The sequence below is a fragment of the Thunnus maccoyii genome, chromosome 8 (assembly GCF_910596095.1).
Source record: "Thunnus maccoyii chromosome 8, fThuMac1.1, whole genome shotgun sequence".
NCBI classification, from domain to species: domain Eukaryota; kingdom Metazoa; phylum Chordata; class Actinopteri; order Scombriformes; family Scombridae; genus Thunnus; species Thunnus maccoyii.
Window position 1 is genome coordinate 32577383 of NC_056540.1, and position 18312 is coordinate 32595694.

The 18312-nt window shown below is 39.6% G+C and overlaps 1 long non-coding RNA gene across 1 annotated transcript; it reads right to left on the minus strand.

The window, feature by feature from the left end:
- Window positions 1-17047: 17047 nt before the first annotated feature.
- On the minus strand, window positions 17048-17894 carry LOC121902012. Its single transcript, XR_006097434.1, has 3 exons — window positions 17809-17894; window positions 17358-17408; window positions 17048-17125 (listed from the first exon to the last, which is right to left on the minus strand). It is a non-coding gene; the product is annotated as an uncharacterized LOC121902012 (long non-coding RNA).
- Between the last annotated feature and the right edge of the window lie 418 nt (window positions 17895-18312).

Here is an 18312-nt window from a genome sequence, read left to right on the forward strand (position 1 = left end):
AGAGAGAAAGAGACAGGAGAGGAGGGGAGAAAAGGAAAATCACTTCCAACATAATCGTCTTAAACAGCCAGGCTCCGTTTTCTATCTGCAGCAGCAGCAGCAGCACCGGTTGCTTCATCTGCTCTCATATCACATTAAGAGCTCGTACAGCCCTGCAGGAGGGAGGAGGAGGGGGGGGGGGTGATGGTGTCAGAGCTGAGGGGGGTAAAGAGAGGTAATGAATCAATTATCAGTCCCAGGGAAAAAAAACCCCCAAAAAACAACAACAACTCACAGAGCAGTTAAGCGTCACCGGGGAGACTTCCTGCCACCCGCTGCCTCAGCATCCCTCAAACCTCCAGAGCATCACCTTGTTATATACCTGGCCAAAAGTAAGAGGACACCTGATGATAGGTGCATGTCATTATAAAACTACGGGCCTGCACCTTCACACTGCATGCTGTGTGTGTGTATTATAAACACACAAAGATCAATAAAGTCTTACTTTGTCTTATTATCTTAACCCAAGACAGTTGTACTATTATAGATTTGGTTGTCGTGAGTCATTTGTTTGGTTTTCAAAGCTGTCAGAAGAATCTGAGCAAGCACGACTTGAATGCTGCCATGAACCTTGTTTACAAGTCAGAAACAGGTAATTACGGAAATTCAGACGTGACTTGAATGCAGCATAAGGTCTGGATCTCAGTCGGTGGATGGGGTCGAGGTCTGGGCTCTTGTTGTCACAGTGTCCACATACTTTTGGCCATATAGTGTATATATAGATACCTGTAAAAGACATTATGGCACATCCATAATGCACAAAAAGAGTTGCTGTAATTATGCATAATGATGTCATACAACAGAAGTCATATGTGCTCTGTGTCTTATTAATTAGGAGATAAAGTGAAATCACAACAAGTTTTGTTGCAGAACGAAGAAAACATTTCATTTCTGTGTTTATGTTTCTTTTAATTTATCCTTATTTTAACTGATAAGACTCAGGCAGCACTATAGGTTCTTCAGGTTTTATAGGATAGGATGCACCTGAGTGGGTTTGTTTGTTTTAGAGGCAGCTGAAGTCATGACTTCTTTGTTTTTTTTTTTGCTTGCTGGCTTGGCGAAGATAAATATGCCACAAGAAAATACAAAGATTTCTGTTCAGACTTTCTTTGCATACAATTCATCCCTTTAGTGGCTTTTTGAGTTTTGTTTCAAGTGTTTGTTTCAGGTTTGGGTTTAATAACGGATATAATCACAGGCAATTATTGAAATATGCCTGCTGTTGATGCTTTACAGGCACATGTGATGAATTAATGATAATACAGCTATTAATAGCCATAGCCATGAGTAATGGTTGTGCATAATTATGACTGTTCTGCTGCTGTTGTAGATTCTCAACCATGTGAGACAGTTGTTGTTCTTCTTTGTTGTTGTTCTCTTCCTTGAAAAGGTCTAAAGGAGGAAACAGAAGAACTTATATGCAAACAGGTTGTTGTAGATTCTGGAGCAGGATGTGTTGTGCCCTTAAAACAGGGGAAATAGTGAGGGAAGAGGGATGAAGAAACCTGCACACTTCTCTCGTTTTCACTCGTTTGTATCGAGTGAGGGAGAGGAGCGCGATTCCCCCTACTGGAGCCCTGAGGTATTACCGATAGATCAGCGCACAATGTGTGAATTCGGTTGCGCTGTATATAATTAAAACTCAATACAAACGAGTGAAAACAAGAGAATTGAGCGGGTTTCTTCATCCCTCTTCCCTCACTATTTTCCCTGTTTTAACGTCCTGCTTCAGAATCACCTCACTTCACTTTAGGGGTCCACTCAGGAGAAATTAGACAGAAACTACTCGGAAATTAAGCTGCAACAACTCACTTATTTACCATGAAATTTGAGGTAAATACTGGGGTAATTTTATGGTAATTTCAACAAAATTTCAAATAACTTACTTGCTCATTATATCCACTTACCATGAAAGTTGAGACAAATTTTGAAGTAATTTCAAAGAGGTTACTTGCTAATTATCACCTAATTACCATGAAATTTGAGACAAATTTTGGGATAATTTCAAAGAAATTTCAAAGAAGTTACTTGCTAATTACCATTAAATTTGTGGACCCGTAAAATGAAGTGTTACCAAATTATGCATTAAGAAAATGGAGCAGGAGAAATATAATTGTATAACTCTGAAAAGAAATAAAATTATGTTTCTGAAAATTCTTAATTGCCACACTTGCAGTTGACTTCATTTTTATTTTACACATTTACAACAAAACTAAATGAGGACAACGAACCTCACTTTAGTGGTGCTGATCACTGTGTCTTCTGCATGTGTTTCCTTTTAGCTTGTGCACTGAGAGCCAACGCAAACTGGAGTCAAATTATTTGTACGTCCAACATACTTGGCCAATAAAACGGATTCTGACTCTGAGCTGTAGTCGTATGAGCTCAGAATACTCGTAAATGCAACAACAATGGTTGATTTATGAGTTTTAAGCATGTTTGCTGTTTCTATTTTACATCAAATGTTCAAAGATGTTATGAGTATTATGGAAAAACATGCTGGTGAACCACTCTGTCCAACTATTACTGCTCCAGTATAACACATTTTAACCTGTGATGCAAACTGAATGCAGTAATTATGAACACTCTTTGTTCTCAAGCTTATAGTTTGATGATCATCCTTGTTTAAATATTGTTGTAATACATCATAAAGCATTATGAAGGCGTATGTAATACATTACCTCTGGGCTTCAGTGTTACTTCAAACATTACATTTCAGAACCACTTCACACAGATCAACTCTGCTCTCAATATAAAGAGAACCTTCGACTTCAAAGCCATAAATAAATAGAGAAAAAAATAATAGGAAATAAAAAGCCATTCAATCTGTCAGCGCATCACTTCCTGCAGCTGCAGCAGCGTCGTCGGCCTCTGCAGTCACAGCAGGCTTCTTTTATGTTAATGCTTTTTTTAAAGTTGTGTGTCACAAACAAAGCATTAAAAAAAAAAAAAACTCGTTCAACAGATCTTATTTTTATCCGGCGGGGGTTTTAAGAGTCTCCAGCAGACGATTTCTGAGGCTAAATGAGAGCGAGGCAGTAAAACTCGGCTTCTGCCGCTGCTGGAGAAGAGGGATGGAGGAGGCCACCAAGAAGGGGAGATAATGGAGAATTTATGTTCTCTCTGAGAGGCCCTCTTAGCTGGATTTAATTCTCTTAATAGTGGCAAGATCTCAGCCGGCAACACTCGGTGCTCTAACCTGCCCCGCAGTTTGAAAGCCGGACGTGGGGGGGGGGGGGGGGGAGGGGGGGAGCAACAGATGCATAATAAATGAATGAAGCCCTCTGGCTATGCAGGGGACGTAATTGCTCTCAGCGCTGTTAATGTTTCATGATTTTAATAGCCGCGTTCAAACGGTTTCGCGGAGATACTCTGAATGTGCTGATGTCACCGGGATGATGATGATGATGATGATGTGGGTGAAGAGGTGAGAAGTGAGAGTCTTTTTTTTTTTCTCCTCTGGAGTGGATGACGCCTTAACGCACCGTTACACAACACACACACACAGCAGCGGCGGCGGCGGCGGCGGCGGCGGTGGTGGAGGAGAAGAAGAAGAAGAGGTTCATATCTCTTTACAGGTGGGACGTGAAATCGAAGGCAGTCGACGTTAATTCTCCTACGTGTTTACACTGGAAGCACTTCAACAGTCAGCCAGGTTTCTATTCAGATTTAGAACACGTTTCCTGAAAATCACTAAAAGAAAAATTCAAATTAATGCTCTTTTTTTTTTCTCCATCCGTGTTTTGGTTCATTAACCCTTAAACAGGCAGAAGTGGAAAATGCTTTGTAAACAATAATTTAATATTACTAATTATCTCATTTGCACCTTAGTAAAACATTTCCACACATATTTTTTTCAATATTTTGTATATTTTGGAGTTAATGAGTTGTATCTCCAAGGATCTGTTGCCCTCTTAAGGTATAAAAACGCTCATCATGGTAAACATTTTAATGTTTTATTCGATGCAGAGAATTGATACATTTTTGTGTCCCTGGTCATTAACATCACACATACTGGTTTTTAAACTGATTTTATCATTTCTATCAAAGTATAGGCTACCACAAGCTTCAGTTCTACCAATACCGACTCTAAAAAGGACAAGGCACTCTCAAATAAACAACCATCTCAACTGATTTGAGCCATTAACTGACTTCAAGTGCTTGAACATCTGGTCACGGTGTACCTGTGTACTTATCTCTTTTCCCCCAAAGTACTGAAGCTCAATGTTCTTGAGACCAAAACCTTGGAACGCAGTTTCCCACCTGATCAACCGATTTTTCCAGATAAACTGTTGCAGAAGAAGAAGACACAACGGGATGACATCAGTAAAAGCTCAAACGATAGAAAACATGATGGAAATATGACATTTCTGTTAGTTTCATGTATTGATGTGAGGAAAGTTACAGTCTCCTCATCACAGATCTGATGTTTTCAGCTCTTCAGTGACGTTTAAGTCACACGATTCATTCATTCCCATCAAGTCTGTTTCTATTGCACTTTGTCGCATTTTGCTTCTAATTATACATTTTCCACCTCAGGCTTTAAGCGTAAATTGAAAATGCAACACAAGTTTCTCACAGTTTAAATATGTTTTGCTCTCAGTCTGTGTGGTTATGTGATTTTTTAGCCATAAACCTACACAGAGCAAACAGCGCTGCTGTGTGTGTCACGGTAATGACATCATCATCATCACATCATCACTCACCATGTGTGGGTGACGTCTCAGAAACACACATGTAAAAACTTAAGGAACTGAACATTTTCACTTCAATTCAAAGGTTTTATTTGTTTTCTGCACAGAGAGACTCTGGGTCAAACTGCACCATGAACGTCTCAGGACAAGACTTCAGCAAACTAAACAGATAAACACACAATATCAACAAATAAATATAAAAATGTGAGGACTTAAAAGAGTTTAAAAAAGACAATAAGAAAAAGTACAAAAATACCACTTATGCATATTTTATTAGCATGCAGTGTTTGTTATTAATATTATTTTTATCGTACATGATACTTTAAGGAAACACTGGTGAAATTAAAAACATGGTGAAGACTGACTGACTGAAAATAAATGAATGATATAAGGTAGATGACAAAAGTAAATAAAACAGTTGAAATGCCGCCTGGTGGCTCCAGGTTTCTATAAGTAGCTGCTTCACCTGTAACGACCTGTTGTAACTTTAATCTTTAATTAAACAGATGATAAAAGCTTGGTGACTAATTGCAAGTCTAGTTTTTAAACTTCTTAAAGCCTTTTCTTTAATTGTAACTATGTTTTTATCCTGTTTTACTCTTTTCTACGCTGCTATTGTTTTACTGGTTATTCACTCTGTATTGTACTTTTAAGTTTTTTTTTACGTTTAAGCACTTTGTAACTCTGTTTAGAAAAGTGCGATATACTGTAAATAAAGTTATTATTAGTTTGAGAACAACAGTATCTGCGGAGATAAACGCTGAGACACTAACCAGTCGGGACCATGATAGTCAGTCACAATAGTTCTCTAAACTAGCTGCTCGGTCGCTAAACGGAAAGTAGCGTCACACACTTTATTCAAGAGATGCATTTCTCATAACTGTCTGTCTGTTAAAATACCTCTGGAGTAGATCATTCATTAAATAAAACTGAACAGTAAATGCAACACAGCTAAAATAACCGCTTCGTCCATTCTGGACTCTCTGTCAAGATGATTTTCTGTTGTAAAAAGAAGCAAATTTGCATGTTGAAATTCACAAAATTTGAACTAAACAAAAAAAGATTTGACCCACACATGTAACTCCGCTGATTCAACTGAAATGAAGGGATTTTTCTTCAGAGATTCCTCTGTTTTAAATGCTAATATACCAAAATAAACTCAGAAATTCTACTAAATATTGGAACTAAGTATTGGAGCTTAAATTGTAAAACATGTCCTGATTGCAGTGCTGGAGGAAGGGTTATGGGGTCATTAAAAACAGGAACAGGATCGGGACATTTCAGGGTAATCTATGCATAAAATTTTGACTTTTTTTTATGCATAAGTGACAATGTGTTGGCACTAAACAAAACTCTCATTCTTCCAACGGGAGCATGAATATCATGACAAACTTTAGTGGCCAATCAGGCGTCAGGCTCTGCTGCGAAGAAAAAGAGAAGAAAAAGGGAAATATTCTTGTTACAGAAAGTCAGGCAGCAGAAAATAAAGCTCATTTAGGTTATTAGTTACCTCCGGTGTAAGTAATCTCATTTTAAGCAGAGAATTGTGCAGGGAGCCTTCAGGTAGTCCATTAGCACAGCGCTGGGGGGAAAAGAAGGAGAAGAATTATGACCACTAACAGTGTTCGTGGCGAAACTGCAGCCACTTTTAGTTTACACACGAGAAGCACCTGCATGAATCTGAATTAATCTTAATTTACCTCCAAAATCCCTTCCATTTCTAAAGAATAATGATCTGCATTTTGGGAAAACTACAATTAAGATAAAGGTAAAAAAAAGAAGAGCTGCATTTTTATTATTATTAGTTTTAGTATCAATGACCTGGATGTTAAACACAGAACTCAGCACTACCTGAAAGTTAATGTCATTAAAACCTCATTAACTCTGTGCTGCTTGTTGCCGCCTGCTGCTGCTGTCTGTTTTTCGGTGCACGGCGGTGGCGGCGCTCCGCTCGCCGTGTTTCGCCCTCTCTAAGACCTCTCGGATTGGCCGGCCTTGCTTTTGAAGCCTCTCCAATTAAATCCGTCGTCCTGGCGGCGAGGGCGCTCCCCCCCCTGTAGGTTAATTATGTCATTACCCGCTTGTTGGTGAGATTGTTTGATGAAATATGAGTGTAATAAAAATACATGGCCAAAGGCGATATTAAAATGAGGCCCACTGCTCAGAGAGATCAGATCAGATCCTCGATAGCTGTCAGCCTTATCATTCACATCACGAGGTAAATGATGGCGCTGATACAGGCAGGTAGGAACACAAATAAGATGCTCCGAGCGCTCAGACAGACACAGGTTGGGACTAGAGGGGACTGCTCATTCATCCCAAAATGTTATTTCTATGCAAATGAAAGGGGCAGGAATTAGAGACAGGAGAGCGGGGATGGTTGCGAGTCCCGCCGGTTGCCATGGGGACTAGAAATCTCATATCATCAGAGTCAAGTGGGGCATGAAGCAGATGAGTCGAGAGCCAAGAGGGCAGAAGAAGAAGAAGAAGAAGAAGAAGAAGGAGGAGGAGGAAGTGATGGGGTGGTTTTAAAGGAAATAACGCTCCAAACGTTCACTGTAGAGATTCAAAAAAAAGTACAAAAACTGTGAGCGTGACACGACGGTTTTCATTTAAGAGGTGAAAACTGTTTTTTTCTTCCAACAATTGCAGGTTTTCACACATTTAAGGTGACACGAATGAAACAGTCACATTTTAAAACCACACGTTTCCACACTAAAAAAAAAAAAATCATGTTTTTCCACAACTTTGTGTTTGATCGCAGGTGAAAACTGTTTTCAGGAAACACTGCTGGAATACAGAAAAACCTTCAGCGCCTCACAAAACTCACAAAAGTGAAGAAAACTGAGCTCAACTGACACAGAGTGGTGTGATATGTATACTAGGGATGTGCAGAGGGCCCAGTATTTGTATTTGTATCTGTATTTGTTGAGGCAGCAAAATTATTTGTATTCAAATAAAAGTGAAAAGAGGTTTAAAAATCCTGTTTTTGTTTTTATTACACTTTTAATTTTAGAAAATTAAAGTGTTACAATAAGTGCTCATGAAGCGTGTGTCAGTAGTTCAGCTTTATCTCTGGGGAACACCCCCCAACTCCGGGAATGATGTCCAAATTAGGGAATGTGCGTCATGCAGCGGGTGGATGTGACTCCCCTCGTTGAGACCTGCTGATAGACGTCACAGCGGAGCAGAGGAGAGACACCGTTAGTATAGTATACTAACTATTACTATACTAACGTATAGTAATAGACCTTTGCAGGTAAATAAAATTTTGTAACATCAAGTAACAACCAAGGAGTAATACAATTGTTAAAATTTCGAAGTATTGATTGTATGTTGGGAGAAAATGACGATTAATCATCTGTCCACTAAGTTGGACATTGTGCATCACTGACTGCAACATTGTTATTCTTGAAAATACTTTATCTGCAGTAACTGTAAATCAATTGATTTATGTTATTAGAAGGTAACTTGCAGTTTTGAGGGGGCTAAGGATGCTGAGGATGCTGAGGGAGCTGAGGATACTGAGGATGCGGGGGGGGCTGAGGATACTGAGGTAGCTGAGGATGCTGAGGATGCTGAGTGAACGCCTGGCACCTAAAAAGAATGTCTGGATTAGAAAAGAAGGATCTTCTGCATTTCAAGTCATCTGTAGCTCATGTGCTAATAAATGCAGTAAGACAGAGGGGAGAGGCTGAGGAGTCAGGAACAATGTTTTTGCATTGCATTGAACAATATTAGAATATGTTGAAATATGTTAAAACATTAGTTTAACAACTTTGAAAATATATATTATTTTATAGTTTTCAAATAAAAATAATTTTATTCACCGGTTTGTTAAATACATATTCCTAAAGTTGAAAACTCAAACGCATGCTGTCCACTCAAAAAATGCATGTTTAAAAAAAATGAAGTTCAAATATTTTTTTTCATGCCTAAAGAGGAATAAAAACACTTAGGAAAAAAATCCTGACTGAGGTTATCATGAGTCATGAATGAAAGGGTTAACTTAAAAAGCTAGACCTTCCAGTCATTTTGAGGCTGAAGGACACTGTGATCTGGTGATATTCATGTGTTTTACAGTCAACAAATCCCTTTAAATGACCCAAACCAACAGTGAAATTGATCATTGTGTATCTAAAACCTGATATATGTCATCCACCTGTGCTGTTGGGCTTTAATCTACCTTGTTTAGTTTAGTTTTAACTGTTAAACAACCAGAAACTGTTCTCAGCAGATGTGTGATTTCAGTTGTAGATGTTTGTCATTCTGCACCTTCACTCTTTAACAAACAGAAAAAAAAAAAACAGGTCAGTATCATTTCTTAATACTGTCGACTGTGTTTCTCCTCCACGGACCCTCAGCCCCACACAATGCATCCATTTAGATGTTCCTGCCACGGCCCCCTTTAATATTAACGACGGTGGGGGGGGTGAGGGAGTATGTAAAAACAAAAGCTGCATTATTCCAGAGGAAATTCATAACATTAAATATTTAGTGTTGTTTTATTTGACAGAAATGCTGAAAGAAAAGAAACATGCTGCACAAATGCACACACATGCTTTTTTTTTTTCCTCCCATGATTCCACTGGGGTCTCCTGCCAGGCAGGCTTCTGGTGCGTTTGCCTTTCAGCCTGTAGCACATGGCATGTCTGTGATAAAGGGATGTGGAGTGCACAGAAGAAAAAAAAAGGAAACGAAAAAGCTTTTAAAGTTGTATTTGGAGTCCCGGCGCTCCCCAGTCAGCAGACTTCTTATGAGATTAGACGTTTTTAGGCAGCCAGTCAGTCGACTTCTCCGTCTCCTGTCTGTGTCTCAGCTCAGGCTAAGTTTGGCTGCTGTGACCCCACGGGGGGTGGGGGGGTGGGAGGGTGGGGGGGGTTTCAGAGCGCCCCGGTCCTTCCCTGCTATCTGCCCTCGCCCCCACCACCGCCGCCGCCGCCGCTCTGAAGGCCGGCCAAAACAGTCTCAGTAGTGATGAAGTGGTAACTGAAGAAGAGGGTCAGTAAGAATATCTGCTGCTTTAAAAACTCATGAAGACCCGAGAAGACCTTAAGATGTGTCTGCAGTGATGCTGTCGAAGGTTCTCTAAAGAAATGTACATCACACCTGAGTATATTATCTCTGAATGAAGCAAACAAGCAACATACTAATGATTTAGACATTAAAAACCTGCAAATTAAGCAACAAAATACGTTGTAAACACTTCCTGTTTTCTGTCACTTAGTCATTTAATAGGATTACAATTTGTTATGAGTGACAATTATTACCAAAGAATGTTTATATTCCTACAATCTGCATTATAAAAATCACACTGAAATGTATTTTTCAACTTCAAACATAAATGAATAAGTGATATAACATAAGTAATACTCTTTTATGAATAAACATAAAGTTTTCAAAGCATTTTGAACAAATATAACAATTAAACTGAATATCTTAAAAGATTAATCAATGCCTCCCAGTGTCAATATGACCCAGAGGAGAGTCTGTATCAGTGTGGATACTTCCTGTTTATTTCTTCATGGATGGATCTTAACTTCAGATTAGCAAAGCAAAGATAATCCACACTGCATCGGCGTCACTTTTTCCTCGTCTGTGCCATTATTTACCCAGGCGCGGTAGCACGAAACCACTTAACACACACACATGCACTCCGTCAGCGCCCACCATTAGCATCAACCCCCCCCCCCCCCCCGCCCCACATCGCTGCCACACACTTACATGCTTACTACAGGGTACTTGCACACAAATGACTGATTCTTTTATTTTTTTCTTGTCTGGACAGTCTCATTAAAATATAAAGTTTTTCCTGAGGAATACATGAAAGGAAAAGGTGATGAGGTCATTAAAGTTTTAAAGAGTTCAGCCTCTGTAGACGCCATCAGGAAAGTTAATGGAAATCCATTGTTTTTTTGTATACTAGTGGGGATTTTGGCTCGATTGTGATCATTGGGATTCATCCTTTGAATCAGTGGAAGCACATTTTGTAGAAATCTGGAGTGTAGTTTTTGAGATAACGTGTAACGGACAAAGCTGATTGGTTACTACGTCACACCAGGAAGTCAAATCAACCATGCAGGAAGCTTTAGCGTGAGCTCACTGCTGCTGTAGCTTCTGTAGTCGCGGTTTGCATCACAGCCGCATGACGAGCAAAGCAGGAAACTGGAAGCGTTGCTGGTTGTTCAGCAGCTAAAATGTCTTTAAAAGCCTTCAAGAAGATGGAAACTGACATCAGGAATGGCTGATATTCATTTTTGGGAAAAATCTTCCCTCCGTTATCGATCAGTGTTTGTGTGTGTTCGGCACGTTACAGCCGACTGTCTGTTTAATGAGACTCAACACGCCGCAGGATTTTCTGCTGTTTCATCTTCAGTCTTTGGATGAAATTTTAAAACAAGGAATGTAATATATCTGTGCTAAAGCTAAGTTCAACCCCGGAGCAGCAGGATAATGCCGGGTGGAAAAGCGGGAAAGTGAAAAAGCAGCACTCGCTCCTCCCTGGTTACCACCACTGAGCAAGATGCTTAAAACCAACTGCTGCTCAGTAGCCTTCAGATCAGACTGTGGTTGTACTGGGCAGCTTCCAGGTGTGAATGTGTAACTGTGTGAATGTGATCAGGGTGTTCCTGAAAAAGATTAGTCTTAGTTTAAAAAACAGGCTCAATATTAAAATAATAAAGATTTCCTTGAGGTTGGTGCTTGAAGAAAGATCTTAAGGTCGTTCAAGTCAAACTGGTTCATCCTCTGGTAGTAAAAACCATCCCGAGGCTTCTGTAGGATCAGTTTGTGTTTTGTTGGGATTAAAGGTAAAGTTACCTTTCGATAGAGCTGGATACTGAGTATCAGCGTCGACCTTCGTTATAAAAGAGACATTTTAAAAACTGACATCACACTGAAAACTACAAACCAGTTCAGTCATTACTCTTTATATACTTCACACACACAAACAAACCATAATGTCTTAAATTTGATCCAGTCAGATATGGATAAAACTTCTGGACGTGTAGACAAATAAATATGACATTTTTATTATTCTTTTCTCCATAAAAAGTCTCATAAAGCATTTTTATTAATACTAACATGCACAATAATGGCATTTCTGATTAGCCTGTCTTATCCTACATACAGTATAGTGACTCTGCTATAAGCTTATAAATGACAGACATTAAAGACAAGTGAAAGCAGTTCAGGCCTTTACTAGGGACACATATTATAAATGTTTGCACACTTCTTCTTTCATAAAAAGGTATTTTATGGCATAAAAAAAAAAGTGTGAAATAAAATCTTGAGCATCATCAGAAACACAGAGATGAATCTGGGCCTCCCTGAATACTCAGAGTCCATCTGTCGCCTCAGCAAAACCAAAACCAGAACCACTTTATGGAAATGTGTATTTTTTTTTTTTTTTTTTTGCTCGGGGGTTCTCTGGCTGCAGATGCAAACTGTCTTCACTCTGAATTATTATAAACCGAAACGCTTAGAGAGACATTCTTCTACATTAATTTTCTTTCTGCTGTGGGATGCTCTGCCTCTCGCCTTTGATGCCGTTCCCTTTCAAAGTAAAACAAGACATGAATTTAACATCGCCGCTGTTTATCTCGACTGAGAGCTCTCGTGCCGCTTTTCAAATGCAGAAAAAAAAAATTTTTTTTCCCGCGGCCATGTTGCTTAGAACAATTTAGCAGTTCAAAGTTGTTTTAATGTGACTGTGTGTGTGTGTGTGTGTGTGTGTGTGTGTGTGGCTCTTCTCAAAGAACTTGCCAGCACTTTTTCAAAAGACTAAAGATACAGCAACAACCGAGGTGTTTGATGTTAATTCTACTGTTAGAGGTTCTGCAGCACTTGAAAGCAACTGCTAAACATCCATTTTTTATCAGCCATCTTTGAAGAAGTTGTGGAGATCTCAGCATACAGTACAAGCCCTCGGTGTTTGGTTTGGTTCGGTTTGTCTGTGATCCGACTCTCTGCCTCGGTTCATCTGAGCTTCGTTTGTTTGCTTTTATTTTCCTCTCTCTCTCTCTCTCTCTCTCTCTCTCTCTCTCTCTCTCCAATCATCATGTTTCTCCCGGACTCAGCGGCGAGCAGACATCACGGAGAGAGGAAAAAGTTGATTCACCTCCAAGAAGAAAACGAAAGAGCAGATTTCCCCCTTCAGCCCCGAACAGCGATCGTCCTTTCATCTCTGCAAAAAACATCTAGTCAAATATTAAAGCTACTTTGAGAGTTTTGTTTCACATTAATAAGTGATTACAATGTTAATCTGAAGACATGAGTGTGAGTGGTGAAAACAAACAACCTTTACTTATTAACAGCGTAGCAACATGTCAATTACATAACAACAGTCACCTTGTTTCTGTGAATTAATCAATAAATCAGCGGACGTGATGTTTAAACCCTCATCTGCTTTCAGTTTGGTTATAAGTTCATATTCCTGACGTTATTATCTAAATGAAATTCACAAAAATACTTTGTAAATTTTAATAAAAATATAAATTGAGTCTCACCAGAAGCTTCAAGAAGAGCAGTGTTAGAACCGAGCAATCTGATTGGTCGACTAGACATTAATGAAAAAAGCAGTCATCACTATAAATATCACTCCGCCACTCATTAGAACAACAGACCATGATGTCGCGCTAACAACAACAGTCACTTCCTGGTAGATATGTGAACTCAGCAAACTTGATTATTTCTGTCGTCATTTTTCAGTCGTAACTGTAACGTTTGTATATTATGTATATATATATATATATATATATATATATATATATTTAAACCTATCTGACGTTTCTGCTGGTTTATTTTAACTGCTGTGTTGCTTTGTTAGCGTCTTTGGTTTGTTTTGTTTTGTGGGGATCAGCAGTAAAACCCGGAGCGGACTTTTGAGTCGTCTTTCTTTCATGTTTGTGAAACTGGATTGAACTGAACTGATTAGAGGTTGTGGGGAAAACAAGAAGACGGATCCTTTACAGAGTGGATTGAACTCTGAATCCTTCTCCCCTCTTCATCGTTACCCGGCTCCCCCAAACACAGCAAGACTTAACCATTCTCCCTTCAGTTGAGAGTAGATCTCAGCTGGTATCCTCCATCAGCTGTACCGCTGAGTTGAGCCACTGAGAAATGATTTTTTTCAGCAGATATCTAGCAAGCAAAGCAGCTTTGTGTTTATGTTTGTATTTTTATTAGCTGAAGTTGGCCGACTGACTCAGCAGGGACTAGAAATCGTCTCTGATGCTAGGTGGTTACTAAGGGTCGGCCTACTTGCTGGAGTAGTTTACTAGGTTTCATTACATAGGAGTCTACAGACTTAACTGATTGTTTTCCAGTTTTTAGTCAAACCCCATGTATTTCCATAGAAACGGAGATAACATTAGCAAAAAGTTTTATTTTTTATTTTTAGAGTGAATTGCCCAACCATATTAATACATTTTGATTATATATTATTTTGTTGTTGGTAACTGTTGTATAATCACAATATAACACTCGAGGGTGTGTTTTACCGTTATCTCGTTGGTATCTCAGTGATGACAGTAAAGCACACCCTCTCGTGTAATATTGCTTAATTAGTTGGTTTTTGTGTGAAGGGGTTTTTTTGTGCCCTGAGTGCGGTCTTACAGGCAGTGTTTCTCGTTAGACTGTGTAAATCTTCTGCCTTCTTTGTGAGGACTTGCAGCTCATCACCCAAACTGTACTCTGAAATATGAAAACGCTACATAAGTTTAGATCTGCCAACAAAGCAGGAGAGGATTCATTCATGTTTCCTAACAACATTTGTTTATATGATCTATTAATATGTTGATTATTCTCTCGATTAATCGATTAGTTGTTTGGTCCCAGAAGCCAAGATGCAATCTGAAATGTTTTGTTTTATCCCGACCAACAGTCCACAACCTAAAAATATTCAGTTTATTGTCATAGAGGACTAAAGAAACCAGAAAATATTCACATTTGAGAAGCTGGAACCAGAGAATTTTAGTAATTTTCCTTAAAAAAATGATTCAAAACGATTAATAAATTATCCAAATAGTTAGCAATTAATTTTCTGTTGATTGTGTAATCAATTAATCATTGCAGCTCCACTTGAAACCACAATGCACCTGAATATTAGCAAGTTTTTGACCAATTTTACGAAGTACAACATAGTATTAAAGGTATACTCTGCAGTTGGTTGGTGTCAGTATACACACAGCATTTAAAGAGAGAGAGAGAGAGAGAGAGCGATGGTCGACCGAGCTAGAGAGTGAATGAGGAGAGCGAGCGGTGCTGGCAGGAACAATGCCGTTAATCAGAGTAATAAAACGTTATTTTCAGATTGTTTCACAGCGGTTTCGTTCTAAAGCACAATAATAAACACACCTCAGCTCTCAGCTCAGCGTGTGTGTGTGTGTGTGTGTCGGTCAAACACACACAGCGACAGTCAGAGCTGCAGCACACAGCAGCACTCTGCACACAGCGGAGGAGGGAGACAGAGAAGCACTGAATCAAATAACCTGGTCGCTACGCTACCAGTCCCGACCTCACACCCTGCACGCTGTTACTGGCTGTCTGGCTCCACACCCACCGCCCAGAAGGTTGATGCCCAGAAGCATCTTGAACACAGCAAAATAATAAGAAAAGAACAACCTGCAGGCAGCGTCTCTGCAGATAAATACACCGACACACACTTCTAGTGGGTCATAAATGATGATTGAGGGATTATTTTTATGAGTCTAAACATTGTTCTCAGTCAAATCCTGCATAGTTCACCTTTCAAGAGGAACTCCACCGATTTTCCAAATCAAAGTGTATTTTGAGGTTTGTAAAAAGTAGTTTAAAGACTCCAGACGGAGCTGTGTGAAATCTGATAAACTGACTCAAGTGATGTCACTTGAGTCAGCGTCGGGTGTGAGGTTACCAGACCTCAGTAACCTGCTACTCATTCTCTGCTGGAGGCTAGCAGCTCCAGGCTACATTAGCACCTGTTAGCATAACGTACCCGAATCTCAGACTGAACTGTCGGAGGACAACTTGCATTGTGGGTAATGTAGCCGCCAGGTTTTCACAAGGAAGAAGAATCTATTAAATAAAAAAGATAATATCTCTGGTTCTGCTGCACTGATTTGCATCTTTTTTTTTTTTTTTTTTAAACTGCCCATCAGTAATCTGGGAATGTTAAAGGAGCATGATGCTAAATTGGTGGATTTAAGGATTTTTTTACGGACTTTCATACATGGAAGAAAATGACTTTCTTCCGTGGCAGCTTTAGAGGACTGGTCAGAAAGCTGTGTGAAAGTTTTCTAAGCATTCATGAATTATGTGTGAAGAACCCAAAAGAAATGTATCTTTTTAGAACCCTCCTCCCACATTATTTTAAGGTTGCGATTCACTGTATCCCCCACAAATGCCCCATATATTGCAACACTTACGGTAAAAAGATGTTTAAATCATTCCCATCTATTCTAAGACATTGGGTAAAATAAAGCAGGCATAAAACAGGATGAATATTTACATTTTAATACAATCATCATCATTGTCACACAAATCAAAAGCATACAGTTCACATTACAACTGATAAAAGTGTTTCAATGCTGTGTGTAACGTTGCTTAAGTCTGTTTAGCTAGATGACATTTTCACATCAGTACGACATGTTGATAATTTGCGTAGGTGAAGCAGTAGGAAAGTAATGTCTTTCTCTAATTTATGGTTAAATATAGATATGGGACGTAGCTGCTCACAACACAAGATGAGTTTATTTGTATAAAACATTTCACCAACGAGGCAATTCAAAGCGCTTTACATAAAACATAAAAGGCATCAAGACAGAATGTAAAAGCAACACAAGGCAGTGTTAAAAAGTATTAAATTGGGTATAAAAATAAGCTAAAATAGAATAAGACGGAGTAAAGGTTACAGTGAAGTGTAAGATATTAATCAAAAGCCTTAAATCTGATTAAATAAAAGGCAGCGGCAGACAGCCTTCAGTCTTCAGCCTTGATTTTAAAGATCTGAGAGTTTGAACATTTCTATTGGCTGCTCGTTACTCAGCCGCTAACAACCAGCGGCATGATCACAGCTAAAATACACAGAGCTGCATAGAGCTGCAGCCCGACCTACTCACCTCTGATAATAACTAAACCTCTGATGGATAATCAGCCACTTTAATACAGTACAAAGATATTCTGAGTAACTAGAGTCTCTTCAGCAGCCGACTGACAGGAGGTGACAGAGGTTGCAGGTACGAATCCAACCTGGACGTCTTCTATGTCGGTCACCTGTCAATCAAAGCGATGTCATGTTCCAGGGAACGGCCGTCGCTGTCTGCTGACCGCGGCGTCGCCGGGGGCAGCCGCCGGTCACATCCTCCGCCGTGGTTGCCGAGTGACTGCTGGAAACACTTTCCAGGAGCAACACTCTTCATTTAAAAAAAAAGTTGAAATATATTTAACCTCTGGTGCTCTGCGGCCCCCCGAGCGCTCAAAAAAAAATATGCGAGGCCGCCGGGAGCCTGTGAGCGAGTGATTTCTTTAGAAACGATATTAAAGAGAAGTCAGAGCTTTTTTTTTCCCGGCGGACACATGACCCAAAACAGCTCTGCAGCCACAGAGTCACGACTGTCATCCTATCAAAGGAAACCTTTATCTCACCCTGCTCCAGAAAGAAGCTCCATCATCACAGCCGCCGCTTTAGTCTCCCTCCTACAATAAAATGTTCCAAGAATCAGACTCACAGAGACGCTCCGGCTAATAGCACAATACATACAAATATACTGATTCATGTCTGTTTAGTGGTGTCCTTTTCACACAGCAGTCTCTCTCTCTCTGTGTGACAGAGAACAAACACCGCCTGAATGAAAGCAAGGCCACAGCGGCGTGTCTGCTGCGGCGGTCCTGGCTGGTCGTGTTTGCTGCAACAGAAAGCGCATTCAAACATGGCTGTGACATCACATAAAGAGAGGAGTGGAGTGGAGCTGAGGAGGAAACCGGTGAGCAGCCACAGCGCTCGATTCATGTTTCTTGATTCTTTAAAGATCCCTTTCAATGTTTTCTCTTCCTCATAAAACATTTTAAGCATCGTTGTGGTCGATCTGTTACTAACCTGTGTCTCCTCGCCCTGCAGGTGCCTGGTTAGAGGAACCTGAACATCTGGACTACATCTGGGTTACTGAAGCCACTGCTGCAGCCCTGCAGGCATCTGTGTGGTTTGATTATCTTACTTTAGTTATTTACTTTGCTTTTATGCACCTTCACAACACATATCCTCCACTCCTAATTCTTCTTCTTTTTTTAAAAAATTTGGTTAAAGCTATATTATGTAATTATTCCACATTAAAATGTCTAAAAACAACTAGACCTATGTTATATATGTTGTTGAGTTGTGTACTTACATTATCCCAAATGTTTCCAACAATATTCAAACCCAGAGAAATCTGTCATTTAATCAAACGGTTTCATTTGGTCGCCTGTCGATGGCGTCATACCTCCTCTACCAAAGAGTAAACACGCACAAGATGCATACGGCGGCGCTGTGTTTGTCCGCTACAATGGTGTCTACCAAAGAGTAACTTACACATAATACACAGAAACTGTTATAAATTGACTT